The sequence below is a fragment of the Thermobia domestica genome, unplaced genomic scaffold (genome assembly GCF_964235325.1).
Source record: "Thermobia domestica unplaced genomic scaffold, izTheDome1.hap1.1 HAP1_SCAFFOLD_750, whole genome shotgun sequence".
NCBI classification, from domain to species: Eukaryota; Metazoa; Arthropoda; class Insecta; order Zygentoma; family Lepismatidae; genus Thermobia; species Thermobia domestica.
The window spans coordinates 19,639-41,509 of record NW_027656460.1 but is presented as its reverse complement, the minus strand read 5'-3'; the positions used below and the strand labels follow the sequence as shown (position 1 = coordinate 41,509).

The following is a 21,871-nucleotide window of genomic DNA, read 5'->3' as shown; positions in this document are numbered from 1 at the left end:
TAAGTTCGAACATTTCTTTCACCCCAGCCTTGAAAAGAGTTGATTTTAGTTTAGTGTCCCTTTCAGCAGCAAGGCTGTTTCAAACGTGGACCTACTTATTAACGTGCAATGCGAAACATTTGAGCTCCCACCGAGAATCGAACCCAGTCAGCCTGCAAAAGTTTTTCTAACAAATGCATTAAGTGCGTTTTCTGTACTGTTTCGCTACTTGAAGATAGGAACAAGGAAAAAGTAAGTGATCACAAATTGACATTACGTAATGTGTTCCCCATTTTTTTTCGAGTACACCATTCTTGACACCCGTGAAAGCTTTCTTTCCCCACCCTCAATTCCCCTCTGTTATAAAGCACTTACATCAAGAAGTGCTTCGGTTAAAAAGAAAACTCAAAGTCCCTTGCGTGTATACTATACATTGCTATGAATGAACATGTGATAATGATAGGAAAAGCACAATTTTACTCTTCTCAAAGTATTTGATGGCTCTAAAAAGAGCCGTTTTAAAATGTCAGATGATTTACTGACACATTTACTTCTTCTTTGGTGCAGCCTTCTTAGCACTTTTCGGTTTTGCTGTAGCCTTCTTTGGCTTCGGGGCCTTTGGCTTCTTGGGAGTTTTTGCCTTCTTCACTTTAGATGGTGATTTCTTAGGTTTGGGAGCAGCAGCCTTTTTCTTTTCACCAGTCTTCTTGGGACGTTTAGCTGCTGGCTTTTTCGCAGGCTTCTTCTCCTTTGATGCTGATCGTTTCGCCTTGGTTGAAGATCCACCTTCAGGCTTCTCCTTCAGCGATGAAGCACTAAGCTTAAACGATCCAGATGCACCTTTTCCCTTGGTCTGAACCAAAGACCCAGAAGCAACTGCACTTCTCAAGTATTTCTTGATAAATGGAGCAAGCTTCTCGGCATCCACTTTGTAGTTCTGAGAGATGTATTTCTTAATAGCTTGCAGTGAACTTCCTCCCCTTTCCTTCAAATTCTTGATGGCGTTGTTCACCATTTCTGATGTTCTTGGATGAGAAGGTGTTGTTTTTGGTTTCTTAGGCTTTGCAGACTTCTTAGGAGAAGCCTGTGCCGGGGCTGCAGGTGCTGATGCCGTATCTGCCATTGCTTTCTGCAATAAACTCAACGATACTGAAGAATGAAATTTTCGCTACTTCTTCTTCTTCTTCTTTTGGCTGGATTGCTCCATGGTGGAAGTTTCGGGCCTGGGCCCTTGCCTTCATGCTTGTGTTGTTATTGTTGTTTTAGTTTCTGTTTTCAATTGATGCTGAAGGGACCGCAACTGTCGCGCGTCCCTGGCTGGAGTTGATTGTGGTTCAGTCTGGCGGTCTTGGCATCTTGTAGATCATTCTACGAGGTTGTGCTGTTCCTATTGCTCTCACATGTTGGTGTGGGGAGTTTCTGATGGCTCTCCAGAAGTTGATTGCTCGCTTTCTTCTCACTTCCTCGTAGCAGGCAGCGTTGAGTTTGGTTACGGAGCGCGGACCGGATAGAAAGCACTTGCTGAGGCGGGCTGAGGTAAACAGAAGTTCGTAGTTGCCACAACGATAAGTGTGTTTCCTTCTATTTTGATAAACGATTTTTTTCAGGTATTCAATGAATGCACCAGATCCTATTCTTCCTTACTGGCTAGAAGAAACTTTATTCCACATAACTCAAAAGGCATTTGTTTTTATTCGCTTTTCTATTTTATGTTTCAGTCATTGCTAAGTCGGTCACACTACTTTTTCACCCTCCTTGTGCTTATAATTTTCATAATTTAACATGGAAATACTTATCAATAAATAATTATATTACCATGGTAATTAACTTCAATCCTTCCTGTGATTATACGCAAAGTACCATCTTCGTACTGCTTACTATAGTTCAATGAAGGGAATCTATAAAGTAACGCGTGTCGCACACATCTGCCTTGCAAACTCCCTGGCCTACTTCCAATGTATAGACTTTTATTTCAAATCCTGATTTAATTTCATAATTTTCTGTAGATTTTAACATTTTATTACCCAGCTTCTTAATACGAATGACAATCAAGCCTAAATATTTATTCCCTTTAACTTTATTTTTCTTTTTTATTTTGTGCCTTGTTTCATATTTGTTCTTACGTTAGCAATTAACGCACTTACCGTAGTTATGTATGAACAGGTTGTTTCTATATTTATTTTATTCCAAATAAATTAAATATATATACGGATTATTTTATGGTAGTTGATATTTTCTGTTGTTTCCTACGTGAATTGAGGAAACGCACGGACTTTCGCCTAATTCTTGTGCTACTTTCATATGTCTGTATCTGTCGAATGCTGTCGATCTGTCGAAATGTGTATTACTATCTGTCGATTCATCGAGTGAACTGAATTCGTTAACCATTTCACCAGGCGCGCATGCATTTTTTTTTCTTCTAAGGGATCCAAGCTTCGGGGGGCAAGGTTCCAATACTACAAGCCACTATGTCTATATACTATTATTCTGCATTCGAAAACACGATAAATATTCCACTTACTTTTTCACAAAAACATGATACAGACAGAGTACAGATGAAGTGTAAGATCAGATTTATATTGATGATACATCAATATTTTCCCTGTTAATAACTACATTTAATGAGAAAGTCTGCAAATGTATGTTCACTTAGGAACTTTTGCGAGGAGTCCGCACCCGGTGGACACCCCGTGAGTACGCCTCTGCACTTGACTATACTTCGAATTATACTGCAAACAGTTGTATTTTAGTTTCCCCGTTTAGTTCATCGATATCATTAACACAAAGAAAATAGATGTTATAGATGCGTATTCTCAGTTCTCGCTTTATATCCGGACGTCTGCAAAAATCTACTCCTTTTCTTTCTTTCACGCATCCACCAAACTAACAATGATTTGTATTATAATATTTGCGCATAAAATGTATATCTCATACCTTCCATGTTCTCAAGTATTCATAGACAAAAACGGTTATTTTCTGCGAACAAATTGTCCAAACACAGTGCAAATGTCATCTATAGATTGTCCTGGTTCCGTCTGCGTGTACATAACAATGCGTCATAATCATACATTGCACATTAAGGATATCAATTAATCTTCCCAAATTCCTAGATATGCCTGGCAAAAGTTCCGCGTGTTGTAAGGATATTACATTTGTACTACCGACAAGGTGGTATCTTCCAACATTGAAGTTCAATAAACCCCAAATGTGTCGGATATAGTATTTGATTTCTTGTCTCATTGTTTGCGTCAGAGATGTCTTCTCAAGTTAGGATTTACGATACATACAGGATGAGTTGTATATATTGTTGCTGCCAGCTCTATATTAATCCCATATTTGTAAACGAATAAAAACAGTATTCTAATTATAACAATGTGCTCACAATTAATTTTATTCTTAATTGTTATACGTATTGTTGATTAAAAATGAAAATGTTGCTAAGTGAATTTTATTAATATTTTCTGTTGCGTGATATAGGAAGTGAGTGAAATATTGGAGGAATATAGTGTGCGTAGCAGATGATGTGCAGTGGCTTTGGATCGCCTGTGATAAGGTAAGGCATTTGCTATTTTAATTAACGCATTTTATATACTGTAATCCTAATTATTTTTATGTGAATGTGCTTACTACTTGTGTATTCAGTGGGACCGATGTTTTAATATGTATGGTCAAGCAGTGTCGAGCCTGGTCAGTGTGTGGATAGGTGACCATTTTTTGTAAATCGATAACATTTAACTTTGTAAACACGGATGAAGTAGAAGTATATTTATTTTATTTTTTACCTCAAATATGTAGGACACTTCTCCTTTGTACATCAATTATTATTATTAGTTCAACTTGTTTACAAGTTAAATGAAAAGAATAGTCGTTATCGTGTGATGATTGTGCTCATTAGGCTAAAGAAGACTCGTGATAAGAAAGAAAAGAAGAACGGTGCTCAAGTTTCGTCACAGCATATTCTCAAAAATTTACAGGCAAAATTCAGTGTTCTGCATGAAAAGGCATATTTGTACGAAAAAAAAAAAAATTCTGCAGACGACAGAATTAAATAAAGTAATACACATGTATTTTAGAGTTACTGGTGTAAAATCATTACAAGTGCTTTGCCAGGTGGCCAATAAAAAGCACGAATACTATTTAAGGGAGCCAAAACAGGAGAAAGCTGGGGGCCTGAGCGATAGCAAGAATGTGCGTCCAAAGTGAACAGGAGCGAAGGCGACGCGGGTATACGTATAAGCAAGGGTAGTGGAAACCAGTTAGTTTTCGAGTTTCAATAGCACTTGTCATGCATCCATACTAGTAGCGCCCCGCTTGTAAACATTAAGTACACTATGCAAGAATACACCGCCGGTGGAAAATAGTACCTAATACAGTTATCTTTCATATATACTGACTTATTTTACAGTAGTAACCCAACACTAGTAAACGTAAAATAAAAGTGTATAACTTTATATTTAATTCTATCGCCTGGCTTAGTTTTTCACCTGTAAGATGTACTTATTTAGAGCAAGTTTCTTAACTAGCAAATTAAACCGAGAACCACAGCAACCATATATATATTCTTATGATGTACTTTTCTTTGAGTGGTGTTCTCTGTCTATTGAATAACATTTTCTCAGTTTAATGCTAGCAAAAAACAAAACAAAATCAAAGTGTTTCTATATAAATTTAGTTCACCGTGTTGTAATATCACATGGAATTGAAAAACGAATAGTCGAACCTCTGCTATCTCGATCAAACTTCTCAGGATGATATACTGACTTACCGCAGAAGTTCGACTGAATACGTTTCTCAGTTCCATGGGAGAACCTGGAGAAGCAAAAGCCTGCGCAACGGAAAATACTAAATAAACTTGTAGAGCAGGTCAAGATGTATCATCATGCCAAGTTTCATTCAGATCAGAGAAGTTTGGCTGCAGCCATTTTCATTACAAAGCACAAAATGGATGGTCCCTAACCTCGAGAATCTTCACAATTGTCGACGAGTTGAACTGCACTCATCTGATCAAAATCAAACTTAAAATGACAGTTCACTTTCAACTGTTAAATAATATGATATGCAGGCTTCTGCTTTCCTAGTTACAGTCTATCCACTGTGGTATGCATATTAGTACAAATGTGAGAGTGCATATTTATTAAAGATTTGCTTCAAAAAGCGATGAAAGACATAGGCATTGCCGCGGGCGGTGATAACAAGATGCCGGAAAACGAACAAGCAGAAAGAATATGGGCTGAAGAAGTGTAAACGACGACGCGGCGGCCCGTAAAGGTGTTGCCGTCCTATTAAATGAATAATATCAAAAGAAAGAAAAAAAAAGTAAAAAATTTCGCGCTCGTAATCAAGACAGAAAGCAACTAAAGGAAATCTTTGTTTTACGTCCCACGTTATGCCGCTTAGGCTAAAAGAGGCGCTGATTATGAGAAATGATTGAAATGGTGGTGGAATGAAGAAAGTGGGAGGAAACGGGAGAACCCCGCGGTAACCCACCGCACATAGTTTTTGTCCACCATAAAGTTAACTTGGCGGGGGCTCAAGACAGAAAGACGGTTGGAAAAACAAATAAACGATGTTGCATCCCGTAAAAATGTTCGCGACCTATGAAATCAATATTTTTTCTTAAAGAAAAAAAAGAATTAAAAAGAGAAAAAAAGGTCAAAATTTCGCGCTCGCTTCGCTCGCGATCAGCAGAGAAAAGAGGACGTGACGCACCCCTAAAAGTGTTGGCGACCGATTGAATAAATATTGTGGGTAAAAAAAAAAAAAAAAAAAAAAAAAAAGTCAAAAATTTCGCGCTCGCTTCGCTCGCGATCAGCACAGAAAGAAGGACGTGACGCGCCCCTAAAGGTGTTGGCAACCGATTCAATACATATTGTCGGTAAAAAAAAAAAAAAAAAAAAAAAAAAAAAAAAAAAAAAACGCTCGCTTCGCTCGCGATCGACATGAAAAAGGCAACGACGTGACGCCCCGTAAAATTGTCGGCGACCTATTCAATCAATATATTCGGTTGAAAAACAAAGTCAAAAGTTTCCCAATCGCTTCCCTCCCGATCGACATAAAAAAAAAGGCAACCCCTTCACCTCTCCTTATGCATTCATCAGTAAACATACAACCATAGATCACAATACCACTCACATCACCTATCAGTTCTCCACGTCCATCAAGATCCAATCATCGCCCTGGCCCTTTATGATGATACACAACATTACATGTTATTGTGTGCATTGCCCCGCGTTACAATACATGACCAAAAAAAAGAGAAAAAGAGCTGCACTGCCTTCAGTGTAGACATGTTCGTATTCGTAGAAAATGATTTTAGGTACACGATAGTACAGTAATCTATCTTCACATGCTTCAGATGTGAACGATACCTACACATGAAGAGGGCTCCCGAGGTTTCCTTTTCCAATAGGATGGAGCTCCACCACACTTGCAGAATGACGAGAAGTTATGTTAATAAATATATCCCAGAGTGTTTCGTAACTCGCCCTTGGTCCTAATGATGAAGCGTTCTTCAGATGGCCCCGATGTCTCCACACATGATACTATGCGACTTCTTTTCACGAGGCTCTCAAAGATCACGTTTGTGTCCTAACATTCTCTGCAGATATGACACAGCTGCGATAGCGGATCACAGAAGCCTTTCCTCTCCTTACAAGAGACGTGTTCATTCGAGTATGTGAGTAATTCGACTATCGATTAAATATCTCCCGTGTCACGATAGTAGTCACTTTCAATTCTTCTAACGAAGGTAAGAAAAAATGCTATACAAACTTCCTTTCGGTATATAAAGGATTAGGGGCCCAGAGAATATTTTCTTTCAAGAGGATACATTCTTTTTCGAACACCCTGTATATAGATCCTCTAATTATAACTGCAAACAAAATGTTGATTTTGCAATTGCTTCCATGAGAGAATATTCTGTGCACTTTCTTTCTGAAGGGCCGGGCCTAAACGTTTTCCTTAATCATTAAATTTAGTAGTTATCTACAATTACATAGTTTTCCATTGTTCTCAAAATAAAGATTTTTCTCTATGAATTGTTGAATGTTGCTAGGGATATTGAAGTAATTCTTTTTAGTGTTTTTTTCTTTACAATAATGTACTGAACGCCTGCATTAAGGAAGTTCGTGTGTCCATCTTGCAAAATGTTTCGTCTTTTTTCATGCCCACTAAGGTAAATATTCATTTTGCTCTTTTCTCTGTATGCAAACCACATTTCTTAAAGGCAACATTTTCATACAAATGTAGTACTAAAAACTTCTAATTGGCAACATCTGGGCTGCGAAGAGGAAAAAGAAAGAAATCTCGTACGTATTCGCGCGCAATTCGGAATTAGCCAATGAAAAGCACAAAAGCGGCCACCATCTCTCTCTCTTTCTTATTAACGGTTTTGTACTTTCTGCAGTTCTATCAGTGCTGCTAACCTCTTACTATATCATTGAATATGTATGTTTAGATATATATATATATATATATATATATATATATATATATATATTTTTTTTTTTACAAAAAATCATACTACTACGGAATAATATTAAATGCCTTTAAACCCTCATTTCTGTTTGCACTTTCTGTTACACTACCTTCCCCGAACTTCTTTCAAGTTATTAAGTGCAGAACGGGGAGTTATACATATTTACTTGCGCTTTGACAATATCTGCACATTGTGTAATAATAGGAGACGTATAAAATAAAACTATATACTAATACGTATATATATATATATATATATATATATATATATATATACAGTACACATTCCACTATCCGAGGCTTTCCTTTTCTTTTCTTGCTGACGATAAATTACGCTTTTAGAAATGTTGTCTGAAAACAATAAGAATATGTGCAAAAAATACAATCAGAGGTAGAGGTCTTTAACAGGAAATAAGCAAGGGAGTTGAAAAATTTTTTATGCATGTAAAAAATATAGACATGAACCAACTTGTGAAATAAAAAGACCAGAAAACTACTCTTTCTAAATTATGTGTAAACTTTTTACCGAAAACGAAAGTTGCACGAAAGACTTTTTGTCCGTTTTTTGGCCTCCGGTGCTTGGGGTCCCTGATTCAATCCCAGCTCGTGCCGTGTGAACTTTGTCGTGCATAAAGACCGTGCTCATGGGTTTTCTCGGGTTTCTCCCGTTTCCTCCCACTTTCTTCATTCAGTACTCATCATCACCGTCTCCTTTAGCGTAACCGGTATAAGTATGCGACGTAAATCTAAATATTTCATTTCATTTCCCTTTTCTGCTCATACTGCTGATTATGCGCGATTATGCCAACATCCAACTCCGCGGATAATCGTGCGATTACTGTATATACAACTAATACAGATACAACTAATTATATTATCAGTTACAGTATCGGTTTTTATTTACTAATTTGCCTCACTTTATTTGCATCCCTGCAGTAAATAATTCTTATCGATAATAGTTAAAATGTATATTACATTTTAGTGCTTCACGACTGAATGATCATCTGCCTTACGTTATCTCGCAGCTGAAGAGAATGCTACACTGAAAACTACCTTGCGTTATAAAGGGTAAGTGAAACATATCTTAAAAATATCTTTCATACATTTCATTGTGTACATTAAAGAATGTAAGTTTGCCTTTTTCCTGTAATCAATACTTAATAAAGGATTTATTTTTATTTATTTATATACAATTTCATACGTGGTTCGTGATAGTAAACTCGATAGGACACAGTGGCACTATGAACATCCGAATCACTCATCATTCGAACATTCAAATATTTATTCGAATATTAGTATATTCCAAGTAATGTTAACGACGTTAATATGCTTGCCTTTATAGTTAATAATGTCAATTCTTACTTAAAACATACTTCCTTAACAGGACATTGAAGAAAAGGTAGTTGCCAACGGCCATACCATGCTGAATATACCGGTTCTCGTCCGATCACCGAAGTCAAGCAGCATCGGGCCTGGTCAGTACTTGGATGGGTGACCGCCTGGGAACACCAGGTGCTGTTGGTATACTTTTTCTAATTTTGTTTTTCACAAAGACGAATATTCTCACATCGTTCACCACGATAATTTCGTAATCATGCATTACTTAAAACAATTAGCAACGCTTTCCACGCGCTGGTCTTTTTGAGTATTCACCGACAAACCTACGTAGCTACAATAACTCACTCGAAGCCATATGCATTCGCCAACGGCCATACCATGCTGAATATACCGGTTCTCGTCCGATCACCGAAGTCAAGCAGCATCGGGCCTGGTCAGTACTTGGATGGGTGACCGCCTGGGAACACCAGGTGCTGTTGGCATCTCTTTTTCAAATTTCATTATCCTTCAAGTACGAAAATACTAGAAACATTAATTTTATAGTACTTTCAAGAGATAATTTATCAACATTATTTCATAGCGATTAATCGATATTCTAAGCGTTATACCCACTATTTCTTACACTAACAGCCTGTTTATTTGCACGGCACATTAAAATAACCTGATTTCCGATCCGTGTGCACCTACTACTATACTTAACACGGAATGTATTACCACTTTTTAAAAGTAAATTATTATGACTAAGTGTAGATCTCCGGCGAGTAAATGCCTTTCGTATACAAGCACGACACATCTCCGCTATGTGCTTTACTTTTTTACTAACAGCATATAGAAATTGGATTTCAACGTGTTTCTACATAACAGAATGAAGCAAATTTCGTGATTTAACTCTTTCGAATAATGTGTTGGTCCTGACAAGGACCGTTTGAAATGAAAAATCTTGAAGAAGATTTTTACTTAGAGCTTGTGTACTTGGTAACAGCCTTCGTACCCTCACTTACAGCGTGCTTGGCAAGTTCACCAGGCAAAAGAAGGCGCACAGCTGTTTGGATTTCCCGGCTGGTGATAGTTGACCGCTTATTGTAATGGGCCAAACGAGAAGCTTCAGCAGCAATACGCTCGAAGATGTCATTAACAAAGCTGTTCATGATACTCATAGCTTTGCTAGATATGCCAGTGTCAGGATGCACTTGCTTCAAAACTTTGTAGATGTAAATGGCATAGCTCTCCTTCCTCCTCCTCTTCTTCTTCTTATCTCCCTTGGAGATATTCTTTTGGGCTTTACCAGCCTTCTTTGCAGCCTTTCCGCTAGTTTTTGGTGGCATGATGACTCACTCGTTCAGCAAAATTAGATGTGTCCGCCAAGTGCCAAGTGCCAAGTGTATCGTGACAATTTTAAATTGTGAGTTCCGAGTCTGAAGACTCTTGCCTCTTATATGATGTGTGCATGACTGATTTTTTACGGAGTGTGATTTTTCCCGGACGCAACTGTCGCTGTCCTTTGAATTTTTTTTTTTTTTTTTTTTTTTTTTTTTTTTTTTTTTTTTTTACTGTTGACGTGGCATTTTGTAGGTATGGCGAGGTGGTTGAAGATGTCCTACTTCGTTGAGAATAGTGTGTTGAGATGCTCCGAGGCGCTGCCAGAAAATGCGAGAATGCTCTCTCATGATGTCTTGAATGTATGGAATATCCAGATCTTCGTGCAGTTGGCATATTTTTGTATCACGGGAATGACCTGTGATGATGCGTGCGGCTTCATTTTGTACTCGTTGGAGAAGAAGTTGATGGGATGGTGCTGCATGTTCCCATGCTGGGTGTGCGTAGAGGAGCTGCGAGCGGATGATCATATTATAAATTCTGATGCGTAAGGTATGTGAGAAGAAGCGAGATCGGAGGAGACTTTGAATGCGGTGCAGTGTGTTTTTCCCTTTTGCTGCTTGACGCTGAAGGTGAGTCTTGAATGTGAGTTTCTTGTCTAGATAAACGCCGAGATATTTAACGCCTTCTTGTGGTTGAAGCTGGTGTCCATCCAAGAAAATCTGAGGTTGAGTGATGCGATGTTTCCTGGTGAAGTGGACGAGGACCGTTTTCTGTGCATTAGTTGCAATACGCCATTTGGTTAACCAGGATTCCAGGGCATTTATGTGTCTTTGAAGTGCAGTGGCAGCATAACGAAGATTTGTATCTTGTGAGAAGAGAGCAGTGTCATCAGCGAAAGTGGCGAGTTTTGTACGGGGCATGGTTGGCATATCAGCAGTATAGATGTTATAGAGAATAGGAGATAGGCAGGAGCCTTGGGGAACACCTGCTGCAATTTGACGGAGTGGAGTAGTGACTCTGTTGACTTTAACCCTGAAGGAGCGATTTTGAAGATATGAAGCGATGATGGAGATTATTGCTTGTGGAAACAGGTAGCGATGTAACTTGTAAATAAGCCCATTGTGCCAGACCCGATCAAAGGCCTTGGCTACGTCGATGAAGACTCCTAGAGTGTGAGCTTTTGCATTGAAGCCGTAGGTGATGTGTTCCACAAGGCGGGTAAGTTGAGAGACTGCACAGAAGTCTGACCGGAAAGCGAATTGATGTTCTGGAAGAATATTGTTTGCAGTTATGTGCTGTATCATCTTTCGTTGGAGAATTCGTTCCAGGACTTTGCTGATATGGTTGAGTAGGCTGATCGGCCGATAGTTCTGTGGAAATTTTTTGTCCTTCCCAGGTTTGGGGAGTAAGATGACGCACGCTTCCTTCCATGGCTGTGGGAAGTGGCCGAGACGTAACATGGCATGATAGATATTGCAGATAGAGACAGCAAGTTTTCTGGGTGCGTATTTGAGAGCTTGAGGAGGAATCTTATCTGGGCCGGATGCTTTTCTGGGATGTAAATGTTGAAGAATTTTTCCGACTTCTCTTGGTGAGGTGAGCAGTGCAGGTGAGAGAGGTTCGTTTGGAGGATGATCTCGTTGATGTTGAAGAAAGCGGTGGACATTTTCAATATGTTGATCATCAAAGGGTTCAGGATTTGTTTGAAATTGATCCTCAAGCATGTCGGCAAAGACATCAGCTTTATCTTCATCAGTGTACACTAGTCCTTGGGGACCTTGGAGAGGTGGCCGGTAAGTTGTATTGGAGTTCTTCATAGTTCGCACAAGATTCCAGAATTCAAAGGATGGAGTAGTGAGTGATGCCAGTTTGTGATCCCATTGTTGAATTTTGATGCGAAGAATGCGTTCGCGGACTATCGTTGTGAGTTTGTTGAAAAGAGCCTTGAAAATAGGATGTCTGGTAATTTGCCAGAGTTTTCGAATCCATCGTTTTAGGTGAACTAACAATCTTGTACGTGACGCTTCGGCCGGAGACTGATGATGAAGACCTTCTTGTTTTGTGGTTGTCAACTGGTAAGCGCTGTTGATTTGCGCCGTTAAATTTTCTACTGCCTTGTCAAGAGCTTGTGGAGTATCCATTTTTATACGGAGATTAAGAATTGTAGTTAAGATTTTGCGGTAGGCATCCCAGTCAGTGGTCCAAGTGATGCAAGGGATAGAGCTGTCGGTTGCGTGATCATGTCTGAACTCGATGTACACTGGATTATGATCAGAATTTAAGGCGTTTATTGATTCAGGTAGGATGGTGAAATGAACGTCCTGATAGAGGATCATGTCCAGCACATCCGGAGGACCTCCATTGTGTGGATAATGAGTAGGTTCTTCTGGAGCGAGTGGAATTAATTGAATACGGTGTAAGTCTGCTTCCAGAGCTTCGCCGACACGGTTATTTTTCTTTGCATTCCATAGTGCATGTTTGGCATTCAAGTCCCCTGCTATGATGATTTTGGAGTTCATTCTGCGAAGTAGGATGAGATCATCTGGATCTATGATCTTTCTAGGTTTATTGTAGGCAGAGATAAGATGAATAGTGGCTTGAGGTGCGTGGAGAGCAATTCCCATGGCTTCTATTGATTTGAGTGGTGGTAGAGTTAGTAGTGTATACGGAAGACATTTCTTGATGATCACAGCAAGACCTCCTCCTGGTGTGGGCCGATCTTGACGTAAAACATTGTAATTCTGGAGTTTGAAGTTTTTGGAAGGTTTTAGTTTGGTTTCCTGGATGAGTGCGATGTCAACATCTCGTTCGTGAAGTAAGTAGGATAGATCAGTTTGTTGGGTTATAATTCCATTGGCGTTCCAATAAAGTAAATGTATATGACGGTTGATTTTAGGTTTAGTCGCTGCCATCATCAAAAATATCAGCAACCAATTCTATAAGTATTTGAAATTTTGATAAAGCATCCTTGGCAGTTTTAAGTTTCTGAAGCCCTTTCTTCGCTTTTTGGATCATTGCAGCGAGATTCAGTCCTTTGAATAATTGAATAAGTTCTTTAATGCTGCTAAAGACATCATTGGGAGCAGGGTCTTCATTTGTATCTGAGGTGGTTGATCTTTGCAGTCTTTGTGCATAGGTATTAGTCCGTTTGGGCTTCGTTGTGGATGTATTCTCGGTGGAATTGTCAGACGAGGACGGTGTTTCCTTGGAGTTGCTAGATGTTTTATTGTTTTTATTGGATTGTCTGCGAGCTTTTTCTTGCTGAAATATAATGCAGCCTCTGAAGTTTGCCGGGTGATCTCCTTGGCAGTTACAGCATCGAGCAGGTTCTTCTCGTGTCTTTTTGGGACACGTTTTTGTGAGATGTTGAGCAGCACATTTGAGACATCGAGGTGCGGCATTACATGATTCTTGGCTGTGACCTAGCCGTTGGCAGCGGAAACATTGTAGGAATTCCTGTGGTTTGTAAGGTTCTACTGTGACACGGTAACTTAGTAAATATTTCAAATCGTAGATGGTTTGAGATGTTGGTGTTTTGTCCAGTAGTACTAGGAATAATGGAAGATAAATTCGGTCATCAGAATTTTTGCTCTTGCCTTTTAGTTGTTTCACATCTATAGCAGGGTATTTACAAGCTTTTAAATCATCTAGAATATCTTGTACCGGAGTGTCCACTGGTAGTTTTCTAATGACGACTTTGAGTGGTAGATCTTTTTTGTTAGTTTCAGTGGCATACTGTAAGTTTTGCTGTTTGCAATATGCTAACACCGTGTCATAGTCTGAGGCATCCGTGCTGGTAAATTTGATGGAATCTTGAACCTGTTGAAGCTTTGCTTTCTTCAATGAAGGAATAAGAGTTTTTGTGAAGTTGAATTTCTTTTCAATTCCATAGATGTAAATACATTTTGGTTTCTGAATGCGAGGTGAAGATTCCACAGTGGGGTTGGTTTCAGTGTCGAGCGTCGCTTCATCTTGAAGTGGTGCATATTTATTCTTATTTTTGAAGTCCACCAGGGAGTGGATATTGTCCCCTATTCTTCTTCTGGCAACTTTTTTCGGATGGTTAAAAGTTTCAGTTGAACCATCGGTATTGTCTTCACACTGCATGTTGTCATCAGAGAAATCAGTATCTTGTTGGTCGTTTTGCAATAGGGCGGCTCCTGAGGGAGGGGTGTCCCTTGGAAAAGGTGTGCTTGCAGCCGTTGTCAGCAGGTTTTGTGTGAATTGCTGATTTGTGCCTGAAGAAGAGGCTGAAGGAGTGCTCAGTAGTCTTGCTGGCCTCAGAGGGGTCGGATGTCCTCGACTTCATTTAAATTACAGTACGTGTTTCAATTCGCGCCAACTGCCTTGCTTTTCATTTGATGCACTCGGGTGCACGCTTGAAGTAGTAACAAAACTGACTTGATTCATGGGAGGCCGCAATTTTTCCTCTCATCTTATTACGAAAGAATATTGAACAATGTCTGGTCGCGGCAAAGGTGGAAAAGTCAAGGGAAAGAGCAAGTCCCGCTCCAGCAGGGCTGGCCTTCAATTCCCAGTAGGCAGAATCCATCGTCTTTTGCGAAAGGGTAACTATGCCGAACGAGTTGGTGCTGGCGCTCCCGTGTATTTGGCTGCAGTCATGGAATACCTGGCAGCTGAAGTTCTTGAGTTGGCAGGCAACGCTGCTCGTGACAACAAGAAGACTAGGATTATTCCACGTCATCTGCAGTTAGCTATCCGTAACGACGAGGAATTAAACAAGTTGTTGTCTGGAGTTACAATCGCTCAGGGTGGTGTTTTGCCCAACATTCAAGCTGTACTTCTGCCCAAGAAAACTGAGAAGAAGGCATAAATGTAAGACCTATATCTCATACAAATCGGCCCTTATGAGGGCCACAAACCCCTTTATAGAGGAGATTTACGATTGAAATGAATTGTTTTCGATATACAGACTCATCAAAAGTGTCTGAGATAGTTGCTTAGTTTCATTCGAAATTCTCGCTGCTATTCGATTAATTAGTATATGTGTAGTCGTCGATCGTAATTGAAGCCCATAGGAAGTCACACTAACTTTAGAATACTCCAAACAGCGATGTGCTTAGTTCCCACTACATTATTAATTATAAGATCATTACCTTTTGTATTGTCGCTAGCTACATTTTTTTGATATTTGCGTACATCGGGCTCATATTACCCAGAGGACAGGACAGTCGAGCCCAGATTCTCAGCAATGGAAGAAAACCTCATACCACATATTCTCATGTACTTCATGCTAGACAAAGGAATTTCCAACATTCTTAAAGCACTCATGTTTCTCTCTTGCGTTGGCTTGGCTGAAATTACTCTGTTCAATATGTTCTCGACATTTATTATTGTTCATTACTATGCCCCAATGACATCATGAACAGAGCGGATCAGAAAACTTTCCTAAATTTCTTTTGCAACATAGTAATGACATTAAATGCACACTTAAGTACGATTTATTCTTTGCAAGGTCGATATTCATATTTGTGTGATATGTGTTATATGTATATGGTTTGTAATACGCAACTACTCTTATTCTCTGATCTCAGAACTCATTTGCTACTGTGCCCAACGAGCGAGCCTAGGTTTCTTGTAACTACTGCCTTTCTTTAGTAAATAATGTGAAGTATACAATGCATTAACCTACATCTCATATTTGTATTACTCTTTATTTTAGTAACCCGCTACGAAGTGTCATTAATTTACATGTAAATCACAATAGACACTACCGCAAAAGAAAGAAATCGAACCCAAGACCACGTAAACAAGATAAAGGACAAGATTCAGGTTTCTAACGCATTATTCGCCCCTCACAGCACAGTATAGAAGTTGTATAAGCCTCTATACGTACATCCTACTGTCAGAACAGAAATTCCGACTTGCGTTTCGCATCTCTCATGCTCGCTACTTCCAACAAATCGCCAATTTCCAACCAGAACCCCTTCTCCAGCATTAATACTGCTACATGATATGAATACGTATACATGAACGTACATAATGTAAAAAAAAACGTATGATTTTCTCAAATTAATCTCTCTACGTCTGTAATTTAGTGTGCATCAAAAGGCTTTAATGTAGTTACACGAATTCTTATAATCTAACAGAAAATCGCACAAAGTAAATCTTTCCCTTTATATAAATTTGTTGGCTCTGAAAAGAGCCGTTTATGCCAATTTTATATCCAAAATAGGAGGAACCCCAACTTAACCTCCGAAACCGTACAGGGTTCTTCCTTGCCTCTTCAAGGCATACACAACATCCATAGCTGTCACTGTCTTCCTCTTGGCGTGTTCTGTGTATGTAACAGCATCTCTGATTACGTTCTCCAGGAATACTTTCAATACTCCTCGGGTCTCTTCATAAATGAGACCAGAGATACGCTTCACACCACCACGGCGAGCAAGACGCCTAATAGCGGGTTTGGTGATACCCTGGATGTTGTCACGAAGAACTTTACGGTGGCGCTTGGCACCTCCTTTGCCAAGACCCTTGCCTCCTTTTCCACGTCCTGTCATTTCGATATGTTACTGCTTCGCTCACCACACACGAGAAATACAAGCCCAAGCAGCCCAAGACTCGTGGTTTTGTTCCTTCGATCATGCAGGGAAAGCACGGAGGAAAAACACAAAACGTGTCTAAGCCAATGAGAACTGTCCTTTTCGACTGACTTTATCCAATGAGAAATAGCTTGATTTAACGGTTTTGCTCTTTATATAACTTGACTTCATTCAGCGCGCAATTATTTGAAACAAGTCGTGACAGTTGCAATGGCACGTACCAAGCAGACAGCTAGGAAATCTACTGGAGGCAAAGCTCCTCGAAAGCAGCTTGCCACCAAAGCTGCAAGAAAGAGTGCTCCAGCTACCGGTGGAGTGAAAAAGCCCCATCGTTACAGGCCTGGTACTGTGGCTCTCCGAGAAATTCGTCGTTACCAGAAGAGCACTGAATTGCTCATCCGCAAGCTGCCCTTCCAACGACTCGTCCGAGAAATTGCACAAGATTTCAAGACAGATCTTCGCTTCCAAAGCTCAGCTGTCATGGCTTTACAGGAGGCAAGTGAAGCTTACCTTGTAGGGCTTTTCGAAGACACCAACTTGTGTGCTATTCACGCAAAGAGAGTCACAATCATGCCTAAGGACATTCAGCTTGCTCGCCGCATCCGTGGGGAACGTGCTTAAGTTTGAAGTTCTGGCACTGAGTTCAAAAACGGTCCTTTTTAGGACCAATACACTACTTAGAGATGCTGTTATCCTAACAAGGATCTTGTCCATACTTGTTATCTTTTTTTTTTAAATTCTCACGCCGTATGTTGCATAGTTAATACATCTACCTTCGTTTTCCTGTCGTTTCGTATATCATCCTATCTTTCAAGTATATTCTTTAGTTTTCCCCTATGTTTACCGATTGATTATCTTCGTTTTATGTGGTCAAGGGTTCGATTTTGCCATATGTTGCATAACTTAACTTCGATTCAACCACTGTTTGCCCTTCTCAACGTTATTAATCTGATAGAACTCGCAGGCGAAATATGTACTTCTTCCAAGGTAGCAAAAGTAATATTATTTTGTCAGAGGTCGCTGCTGTTGAATGCAAACGTTAAACTAAACTTTCTTTAAGTGTCTGTTTGTACTTAACATCAGTTCAATTGTACACCTACATTTCTGCTGGTGTTACTATTTTTCTTTATAGCAATATTACGAATTATAAGACGGTATCCGTGGTTATTAGCGTGTTCCCTTTTCCTAACACTTTCTCATTACACCAGTATTTCCATCATTCATTAGGCGTAATCACCCGTCTCCTTTATCATAAAAATCATAATAGTACGACGTTAAATTGAAACATAGTCTACTTCACTTTCACGAGTTGTAATAAGTTCGAACATTTCTTTCACCCCAGCCTTGAAAAGAGTTGATTTTAGTTTAGTGTCCCTTTCAGCAGCAAGGCTGTTTCAAACGTGGACCTACTTATTAACGTGCAATGCGAAACATTTGAGCTCCCACCGAGAATCGAACCCAGTCAGCCTGCAAAAGTTTTTCTAACAAATGCATTAAGTGCGTTTTCTGTACTGTTTCGCTACTTGAAGATAGGAACAAGGAAAAAGTAAGTGATCACAAATTGACATTACGTAATGTGTTCCCCATTTTTTTTCGAGTACACCATTCTTGACACCCGTGAAAGCTTTCTTTCCCCACCCTCAATTCCCCTCTGTTATAAAGCACTTACATCAAGAAGTGCTTCGGTTAAAAAGAAAACTCAAAGTCCCTTGCGTGTATACTATACATTGCTATGAATGAACATGTGATAATGATAGGAAAAGCACAATTTTACTCTTCTCAAAGTATTTGATGGCTCTAAAAAGAGCCGTTTTAAAATGTCAGATGATTTACTGACACATTTACTTCTTCTTTGGTGCAGCCTTCTTAGCACTTTTCGGTTTTGCTGTAGCCTTCTTTGGCTTCGGGGCCTTTGGCTTCTTGGGAGTTTTTGCCTTCTTCACTTTAGATGGTGATTTCTTAGGTTTGGGAGCAGCAGCCTTTTTCTTTTCACCAGTCTTCTTGGGACGTTTAGCTGCTGGCTTTTTCGCAGGCTTCTTCTCCTTTGATGCTGATCGTTTCGCCTTGGTTGAAGATCCACCTTCAGGCTTCTCCTTCAGCGATGAAGCACTAAGCTTAAACGATCCAGATGCACCTTTTCCCTTGGTCTGAACCAAAGACCCAGAAGCAACTGCACTTCTCAAGTATTTCTTGATAAATGGAGCAAGCTTCTCGGCATCCACTTTGTAGTTCTGAGAGATGTATTTCTTAATAGCTTGCAGTGAACTTCCTCCCCTTTCCTTCAAATTCTTGATGGCGTTGTTCACCATTTCTGATGTTCTTGGATGAGAAGGTGTTGTTTTTGGTTTCTTAGGCTTTGCAGACTTCTTAGGAGAAGCCTGTGCCGGGGCTGCAGGTGCTGATGCCGTATCTGCCATTGCTTTCTGCAATAAACTCAACGATACTGAAGAATGAAATTTTCGCTAGCAGGCAGCGTTGAGTTTGGTTACGGAGCGCGGACCGGATAGAAAGCACTTGCTGAGGCGGGCTGAGGTAAACAGAAGTTCGTAGTTGCCACAACGATAAGTGTGTTTCCTTCTATTTTGATAAACGATTTTTTTCAGGTATTCAATGAATGCACCAGATCCTATTCTTCCTTACTGGCTAGAAGAAACTTTATTCCACATAACTCAAAAGGCATTTGTTTTTATTCGCTTTTCTATTTTATGTTTCAGTCATTGCTAAGTCGGTCACACTACTTTTTCACCCTCCTTGTGCTTATAATTTTCATAATTTAACATGGAAATACTTATCAATAAATAATTATATTACCATGGTAATTAACTTCAATCCTTCCTGTGATTATACGCAAAGTACCATCTTCGTACTGCTTACTATAGTTCAATGAAGGGAATCTATAAAGTAACGCGTGTCGCACACATCTGCCTTGCAAACTCCCTGGCCTACTTCCAATGTATAGACTTTTATTTCAAATCCTGATTTAATTTCATAATTTTCTGTAGATTTTAACATTTTATTACCCAGCTTCTTAATACGAATGACAATCAAGCCTAAATATTTATTCCCTTTAACTTTATTTTTCTTTTTTATTTTGTGCCTTGTTTCATATTTGTTCTTACGTTAGCAATTAACGCACTTACCGTAGTTATGTATGAACAGGTTGTTTCTATATTTATTTTATTCCAAATAAATTAAATATATATACGGATTATTTTATGGTAGTTGATATTTTCTGTTGTTTCCTACGTGAATTGAGGAAACGCACGGACTTTCGCCTAATTCTTGTGCTACTTTCATATGTCTGTATCTGTCGAATGCTGTCGATCTGTCGAAATGTGTATTACTATCTGTCGATTCATCGAGTGAACTGAATTCGTTAACCATTTCACCAGGCGCGCATGCATTTTTTTTTCTTCTAAGGGATCCAAGCTTCGGGGGGCAAGGTTCCAATACTACAAGCCACTATGTCTATATACTATTATTCTGCATTCGAAAACACGATAAATATTCCACTTACTTTTTCACAAAAACATGATACAGACAGAGTACAGATGAAGTGTAAGATCAGATTTATATTGATGATACATCAATATTTTCCCTGTTAATAACTACATTTAATGAGAAAGTCTGCAAATGTATGTTCACTTAGGAACTTTTGCGAGGAGTCCGCACCCGGTGGACACCCCGTGAGTACGCCTCTGCACTTGACTATACTTCGAATTATACTGCAAACAGTTGTATTTTAGTTTCCCCGTTTAGTTCATCGATATCATTAACACAAAGAAAATAGATGTTATAGATGCGTATTCTCAGTTCTCGCTTTATATCCGGACGTCTGCAAAAATCTACTCCTTTTCTTTCTTTCACGCATCCACCAAACTAACAATGATTTGTATTATAATATTTGCGCATAAAATGTATATCTCATACCTTCCATGTTCTCAAGTATTCATAGACAAAAACGGTTATTTTCTGCGAACAAATTGTCCAAACACAGTGCAAATGTCATCTATAGATTGTCCTGGTTCCGTCTGCGTGTACATAACAATGCGTCATAATCATACATTGCACATTAAGGATATCAATTAATCTTCCCAAATTCCTAGATATGCCTGGCAAAAGTTCCGCGTGTTGTAAGGATATTACATTTGTACTACCGACAAGGTGGTATCTTCCAACATTGAAGTTCAATAAACCCCAAATGTGTCGGATATAGTATTTGATTTCTTGTCTCATTGTTTGCGTCAGAGATGTCTTCTCAAGTTAGGATTTACGATACATACAGGATGAGTTGTATATATTGTTGCTGCCAGCTCTATATTAATCCCATATTTGTAAACGAATAAAAACAGTATTCTAATTATAACAATGTGCTCACAATTAATTTTATTCTTAATTGTTATACGTATTGTTGATTAAAAATGAAAATGTTGCTAAGTGAATTTTATTAATATTTTCTGTTGCGTGATATAGGAAGTGAGTGAAATATTGGAGGAATATAGTGTGCGTAGCAGATGATGTGCAGTGGCTTTGGATCGCCTGTGATAAGGTAAGGCATTTGCTATTTTAATTAACGCATTTTATATACTGTAATCCTAATTATTTTTATGTGAATGTGCTTACTACTTGTGTATTCAGTGGGACCGATGTTTTAATATGTATGGTCAAGCAGTGTCGAGCCTGGTCAGTGTGTGGATAGGTGACCATTTTTTGTAAATCGATAACATTTAACTTTGTAAACACGGATGAAGTAGAAGTATATTTATTTTATTTTTTACCTCAAATATGTAGGACACTTCTCCTTTGTACATCAATTATTATTATTAGTTCAACTTGTTTACAAGTTAAATGAAAAGAATAGTCGTTATCGTGTGATGATTGTGCTCATTAGGCTAAAGAAGACTCGTGATAAGAAAGAAAAGAAGAACGGTGCTCAAGTTTCGTCACAGCATATTCTCAAAAATTTACAGGCAAAATTCAGTGTTCTGCATGAAAAGGCATATTTGTACGAAAAAAAAAAAAATTCTGCAGACGACAGAATTAAATAAAGTAATACACATGTATTTTAGAGTTACTGGTGTAAAATCATTACAAGTGCTTTGCCAGGTGGCCAATAAAAAGCACGAATACTATTTAAGGGAGCCAAAACAGGAGAAAGCTGGGGGCCTGAGCGATAGCAAGAATGTGCGTCCAAA

At 39.0% G+C, this 21,871-nt stretch overlaps 2 non-coding genes across 2 annotated transcripts; both read left to right on the top strand.

The window, feature by feature from the left end:
• Positions 1–8,860: 8,860 nt before the first annotated feature.
• LOC145677310 (5S ribosomal RNA) lies at positions 8,861–8,979 on the top strand. Its single transcript, XR_014129757.1, has one exon. It is a non-coding gene; the product is annotated as a 5S ribosomal RNA (ribosomal RNA).
• Positions 8,980–9,156: 177 nt separating this feature from the next.
• On the top strand, positions 9,157–9,275 carry LOC145677315 (5S ribosomal RNA). The gene has a single exon (XR_014129762.1). It is a non-coding gene; the product is annotated as a 5S ribosomal RNA (ribosomal RNA).
• The last annotated feature ends 12,596 nt before the right edge of the window (positions 9,276–21,871 follow it).